This window comes from Anopheles cruzii, chromosome 3 (assembly GCF_943734635.1).
Source record: "Anopheles cruzii chromosome 3, idAnoCruzAS_RS32_06, whole genome shotgun sequence".
NCBI lineage: Eukaryota > Metazoa > Arthropoda > Insecta > Diptera > Culicidae > Anopheles > Anopheles cruzii.
This window is the reverse complement of record NC_069145.1, coordinates 12,359,664-12,366,723: the sequence shown is the minus strand read 5'-3', so window position 1 is coordinate 12,366,723 and position 7,060 is coordinate 12,359,664. Positions and strand designations below refer to the sequence as shown.

Here is a 7,060-nt window from a genome sequence, read left to right as displayed (position 1 = left end):
TGAGAGTGAGAGTGATCCAAAGAAAAGAGAGAAAAAATATACCGATTTCAAACCGACCAAAGCACGAACTATTTTGTTTTGGGGTCGGGAAAGAAGAGAAAGAAAATGGGAGAATACGAAGAAAGAGAGGGGACACATAGGAAAGAGGGAGAGAGACAAGGGGCACGCTCGAGAGTTCATTTTTCGCGTTCCTTCAGTTGGGCCCTTTCGCGAACCATTGGCGAACCACAGCAAGCGACCCATAAAGAAATCGTATAGGATCGTAAACGAACCGTGAGCTGGACCGTGAAATTTCGGGCTCGGGCACTCAAAATTGTTCACTGGGGTGTTTCGCACTCGTCTCGCAGACACACACGCGGGCGCCCGAGCCCAATCGGTGTGTGGGTTATTGATTTTGGGAATAAATTAACGCGGAGCATAGCCGCACGGTTCACTGGCTGGCTAATCTCGAACGATCCACGGAGAGACACGGTGCTTAAGGGGTCAAAAACACGCAAGTGTACTTACGAATGATATTGTGCCTGCAGGAAGTTGAACTCCTCCTTAATCCGTTCCAGGGTTTCCGCTATCGTAAACTGTCGCCCCTGGGGTGGCGGCCCCTGTTCAGAAGGAGAAACAGAACCAAAAAGAGTGTTAGTAATGAGCTTAGAGTGCAGTGTTTTGAGCGGAAATCGTTGTCTTCGCCATAACAAACTTTACGTGACAGAAATCGTGAGGAGGGATTAGTTAGGCCGATCCGCCGACAATTACGTGGATGACCGGGTGATAGATTACCCGTACCGCACAAACAACATAATCCACCTGACCGCGACCGGAGCGACTGGAAGCGAGACCGCGAAAACGTAAACTAACCGCGGGAAAAAGCGAATTAAAATCAGATGTGCGTGCGTGTGCGGTGAACCAGCGCGCCCACTGGCCGCACCTCCTGGCCGCTCGGTATGTTTTAAACATAAACCACCCACCGGCCAGGTGGTGACCAAACTACCACCGACCCGAGCCTTCAATTAACTATTTATGCCAACAAATTAAATATAATTACAGTTAAATGCACCTTCAAATTGGCAGTCATATTATCAAATTGGTGTTGCTGCTGCTGCTGCTGGCGCTGGCGCTGTTGCTGCTGCTGTTGATGGTCGTACGGGTGATGGGAAAGCCGCTGAAAACCGGCCGGAGCCAATTTGCAGTCCTTTGCCGTACGCGGTCAGGCGCACTTTCCCGGGTTGCCTTTAATCGGTTTGCTTTTTCACGCCCGTCGTACTGCCGCCCGGTGGAACGGCACTCACCGAGGACTTTCGAGTTTGTGTTTTTTCGTATGTTTTCCGAGCAACTTGCGTGCTGTAGGTCAATAATGTTTCATTCTCGTTTCCTTTCTACGTTTACACTGTTAGCCTTCACTAGTCACTCGGATTGAGCTGATGAATTTTCATCTTTCGAACTCACTCGTAACCTTTTTTCACACATTCGATTGTTTTGTTGAACACATTGAAAAAACACGGCTACGAAAACATGGAAGACATTAATTGCACCCGTAAGTGGAGTTGCTGCTTTCAAAACGAACGGTATAAAGTTTATTTTCACAGCCCAAAAGTTGAAGCCTCTCTCGCTTGAAGAAGGTAAACGACACGGTCGGCCAAAGAACCGGCAAGAAAATGCCGGCACAGCCTTCCCACTAAATGTTTCAAAGTTTGACGTAAAATCAAAATTCTTTCCGGAAACTTTCGGTTGCGCGCGGTTTGGCGGCGTCCCTCTCATCATCCGGCGTCGGCATCGTGGCGGCGCACTTGGAAATTGGTTTCCTGCGCTCGGTTACATAGCTCGTCCTTGCTGCCACGTCACACCACACGACGACGGCAAAGTTCGTCACTCGTTCGGAAGATTGTTTTTCCGTTTCCTTTTTGTTCCACAAAAACCGAGCGGTCCCGTTTTAGACACAGACGTTGTCGAAGACGTTGAACCTTCCTAGTGTTTGTCAGAGTGGCTCGATACACTTTACGGGTCGAAAATATTGGTGTTGTTGCAGAATGTTCAAACTTTTACATCAAACTTACGATTAGGAGCGCGTCAATAGGAACTACCTACATTGAGCTGATCCTTTAAAGTAGAATCGCATCATCGCATCTGCCCAAACAGCGGGAGAAGTGAATGAAAGAATATTCATGAACTTTGCACCACACTTTATGGCACCTGCCTTGACCCGTTTATCATTCATAAAGCGGTGCGAAAGTCGTTATCACCGTTTGCTGAGCTCTCGGAACCGGTACCGGTCCCACCGGCCACCATCATCATCCACACAACCGCAGATATTGCGCGAGGTGAAAGTGTGAACATAATTAAACTGATTAATTCATTCGCCGGAAAATGTGCTTTATTTTATTATCGTAATATTTATGTTTTATTCATGGCCAGGGCGCGCGTGCGGAGGGTGCCCGTCGAGCTCTCACAGCTGGAATGGAACAACATTCAATAAAAAGAACTGGACTGAACTGAAATATGATCCATTTGCAGGAGCTGGGTGGGAGAGGGCGATGTTGACCACCCCCCTGGGGGTGGACGGGAGGGTCAGTGAATTGGTGCCACCGTCCCGTCCCACAACAACATGCAACATTCATACGCACTGATTAAATACTGTCAAATGAGCATCGGCAGAGTGTGCCACGCGGCACCAACACACCCAAACACACACATTGCGATACGTCACCAACACACAGGCGCACGAGCGAGCGGACTTTATTACCGCCTCGAGGAAGCGACCCGAGCAGGCGGCGGCGGCGGCGGCACTGCTCGTTTCCCAAAAGGACACGTATCCTTCGCCCGAATCGGTGTCAGTTAATTTGTAAGTGTGTTTATACGTGAGTTGGCCATCGAAAGGCGAACGGATGCCGGCATTTTTCTGTGAGCACTCGCTCTCTCTCTCTCTCCCACAGACGTACACTCTCTCTCTCACGCGTTGACAAGCACACAGGGTGGTACATACACTTCCGACCGACGTACGGAGCAAGCGCGTCGCAGACGCGAGAGCGACCTTTTTGGTAATTTGTGACGTTTTTCCCCACAATTACCACAGCGAGTGAGTGTGAGGGACCTCTTCTTTTATTCCAGCAAGCACCACCGTGTGTCTCGCCTCCCGCGCGCCAGGATATTCGATAAAACACCACCACACACACACACAAACACGCACGGACATCCACACTCGCATGCAAGGAGCAGTGTGACACCAGAACGGCAGCGCACCGAAGCGCGATGATGACAATGATGATGATGGGTCGTTTTTAATGCTATTATTTAATACGTTTTATAAATGATTAAATTATCCACTGCCACGGGACCGTGTCCTGGTGCGAGAGTGTGAGAGAGAGAGAGAGAGTCCTGTGGTCACACAGGGCTTTAATGACCACCAGCGCGCGGCGACATCCTTCTCAAACCTTGACCAAAGCTGGCTGCTCGCTTTGTTTTTCATTCACTCAGCAGCAGTGTCCGTGCGCTGCTCACTCCGTTACACTAACATTCTCCGGCGGCGGACAGCGTTTTGTTGTCGCAACGCAGCGAAATTGACGTTTAAAGTGATCCTTGCTCACCCTCCCTCTTGCTCTCTCTCTCTCTCTCTCGCTCAGGCGCGCACGCGGGCTTTGCCCCTTGTTTCCCGCTTACACATCAGAAACGGGGCGCCGTTTGTGTCACACTTTCCATCTCATTCACAAATGGTGCTGTAATTTGGTTTGAAACTTCACTCCGCACGTACCCAGTTGTTGAATGACCGACAGCACAAACACCGTTTACACGTGATCGATTGGTAAAGAACACCAAGCCTACTCTGTGAATCCACGGTTCTGTGCTGTTCGATAGATTCTTGTAATTCACCGCTCACTTTGTTTCTATTTTATGGTTTCTGGTGCGAACAATTTCAGCACAGCAACAATGTCGTCGCATTAATTTCTTTACTTTTTTCATCGATTCCCACCCTGTTTTGGTCAAAATAGAAATCTTTGTTGCGTATAAATTTCACTTGTAGCCCCCCGGTTACATTGAATGAACGATTGACAAACCATCCGTAAAGGACGCCTCGAGCGGCGACGACGACCACACCACAAATTTCCAGTGCCTCCCACACAAACACACACACACACACACACACACACAAATGTGTCAAACGAAATTGACTCCGATCGCAGATAGACGAGAGAATCGGGATGGCAAGAATGGCAGACCAGCAGGAGGACACACTAACGCGCGCTCCCGTACACCACGGCGTCCAAAACACGAATGAACACCGCGCCGCGCCGAAAAGCGGATGCGTCAATCGTCCGTGCAATATCCTTACGCCCGGCGACCGCCGCCCAGCACACACACCAACGGGCTCTGGCACAAATCCGTAACATTCATTCACTCGCTGCGAGTGAGACGCGAGCGCGGCTCACCATCGCCCCTGCAGCAAGCCGCCGCCGCCGACGAGCGAGCGTAATCCTTTGAGCCGCGGGCGAGTCGTAATCCGGTGCCATCTTTCCGTTAGTTACACTTCCGACCGAGCGAAAAGGGCTGAGCATCGTGCGTGTGTTGCCGTTGTTTGCCCTCGGCCAGTGAGAACGATTGGCGTGAGATCGACACGGCGCGCGCGATGTCGAGCTGTCAAACGTGAGCCGCACACGAATATGAGCGTGAGGCTCGGTTTTGTGAGTGAATCGAGTGTCCTTCGCGAGTCGCTTTTTCGCTCTCGCTCTAGCGCTACACACACACACACAAACAATTATAGATATCCCAGCATCCCTGGCGACCCTTTTGCGGTGACACAGTGCGCCCCGCACGCAGGACACGAGAACCAAGTGAGAGGCAATCAAAACCCCGCACCCAGCCCAGAGGCCGCCACACACACATACCACCCGGAGCCGACCGGAGCAGAATTAAATAAACACACGTCCCCCTGGGCCCTTCCTCCCCACGGGTCCGCCGAAAGGACCCAGGACGAAAACCATTTCCCGGGAACCGCACCGCCTGGATGGCGATGTGTAAATCCATCGGATACGGGTATCGGGGTTCGCCGCTGCCGGGGGAATGGCAAGCGGGGTCACACACACACACGGTCGAAAGGACGATACAATTGCATCGAGCGAGGGGTTTTGTTTGTAGCGGAACCGAGGGACACATATCACTGCGAGGAGAGGAGCTCTCCGCTGGCCACTCCACTCACTTTATTGGCCATAGTGACACAACCGAGTGGCGGCGGCGACGGCGACAACGGTGCGGAAGAGGAAACTGTTGTTGCTGGTCTAGGGATGAGTCGTAAATGAGGCTAATAAGCGGTGTCTTGCCATTGGCGATGCCGGTGGCGGATTGAAAAGTTCGTAGAACAGAATGGATAGTTCCGTAACCAAAATATTTATTTCCACAAATTCAATCTTTTGTCAACATTCCTCCGTTTAATCAAATAAATGTGTGAGAGGTTTAAATAAAATGTCGGGAAAACGAAATATATTAAGTTACAAACCTCGAAAAGATTAAGGAAGCTTCGCAATACGCATAGGAAAATATATTTTATATACATTCCACTTCGTTTAAGTAAATTTATCTAAAACCCAACCACGACCACCAAGTGGTGTCGATAATCGACGAAAAACATAAACCTCTTATCACCTCCGAACATAATATGTTGCGGCACCGAAATGCGTAAAGCGTGCGTGAAAGTACAAGAACCGGTCCGATCGCCCGACAAAAGAAGGGCCCTGTGCCAATTTCTTCCATTTATCTTATTTTCCGTCACGCGGAACGCCGGGGTTGTCGGTTCCGTCCTTTGTTACGGTTTATTGAGAGGTGTGGGTATTTAATTCGGAAAAAAGTGAGACGACAAACGCACCGCCCGCCCGAAAGCTGCCAAAACTCCCACCTACTGACGGTCCTTCGTGTCCTTGGCGCCCCGCGCGATGAAGTGTACTTCCGTCCGGGCGCGCCCGGGGGGGGGCATCCGGCGGCACCGCAAACACTGGCCGGCCCCGCACCGCGAAGAAGGAAAACAAAATCAACAAAATCGCCCAGAAGCAGTGAACCGAATTTGTGTAAATCAATCCTCCCGAACCCGGACCCGGGTTGGTGCGCTCTCTCGACACCTCGACCAAACACCAACACACACAGACACAAACACACACAGTTCACAAAACTGTGTCCTCCGAGATCGTCATCGGCAGCAGTCGTCGTCGTCCTTGCCGACGCATATTATTTCCTTTTTTTACGACCAATCTACCCGAGCCACAGGACCAAAGGACCCATGTTCGTCGTCGTCATCATTCCGTTGCGTGACTTATGGGCCCCGCGTTTTACGATGGCTTCGGTCGCCTGCTCTGCCGTGCGATTGTCGCTCTCGCTCGTCCCTGCGGAAGCGTGGTTGTCGTTGGGGAGGGTTTCAATTTTCTACCATCTGTTCGCCTACCGAAGGAGTGCGAGCTCACTGTTGTCTATTTCCTACTCTCTCTTGCGCACGAGCCAGAATGGCCAACCGCACATTCATTCTTCGCTTTCACTTTCCCCTGTGTCTGGCCCAACCCTGCCACATCCGGGGCTGGGCCCAACACCGCACACAATCGCTTTGGCGGGATCTCCTTACCCAGCTCTATCACCGCATATCAGTGTACTGCTGCTGTGCACGTACCAAAAGTCCAAGAACGGGATCGGACTCACTCACCAATACCACAGTAGCATAAAAACAAGGCAGCATTTCCACGCAGAAAACCACTTTCGGGACGAGTTTCGCGGCTTTCGATACACAAACGTCAAAAAAACGGAACCGCCACGCGAGGAGCGTTATATGAACTTCGGCGTGAGAAAAACGTCCCCTTGTAAGTGAGTAACCTTTTCTCACCACGCACAGGCGCTCACTATAATAATGAACGCGACGGCCACTGAAGGCTGAAGTGAGATGGCATAAGAATCTATCTTTCTCTCTCTCTCTCGCTAGCTCTGCTGTCAAATGGAGCAAACGAACGGTCCGCGAAACAAGCCACGCTCTAAGGACGAATGGAGCCCGACGACCGGAAAGAGGCGAGCGAAACAAAAAATCAGGATATAAACCTTCGCC

General features: G+C 51.0%; 1 protein-coding gene across 1 annotated transcript in view; it reads right to left on the bottom strand.

Annotated features, from left to right (window-relative positions):
- Positions 1–7,060, bottom strand: part of LOC128274639 (protein groucho) — a 186,072-nt gene that overhangs the window by 88,202 nt on the left and 90,810 nt on the right. The window lies entirely within an intron of this gene.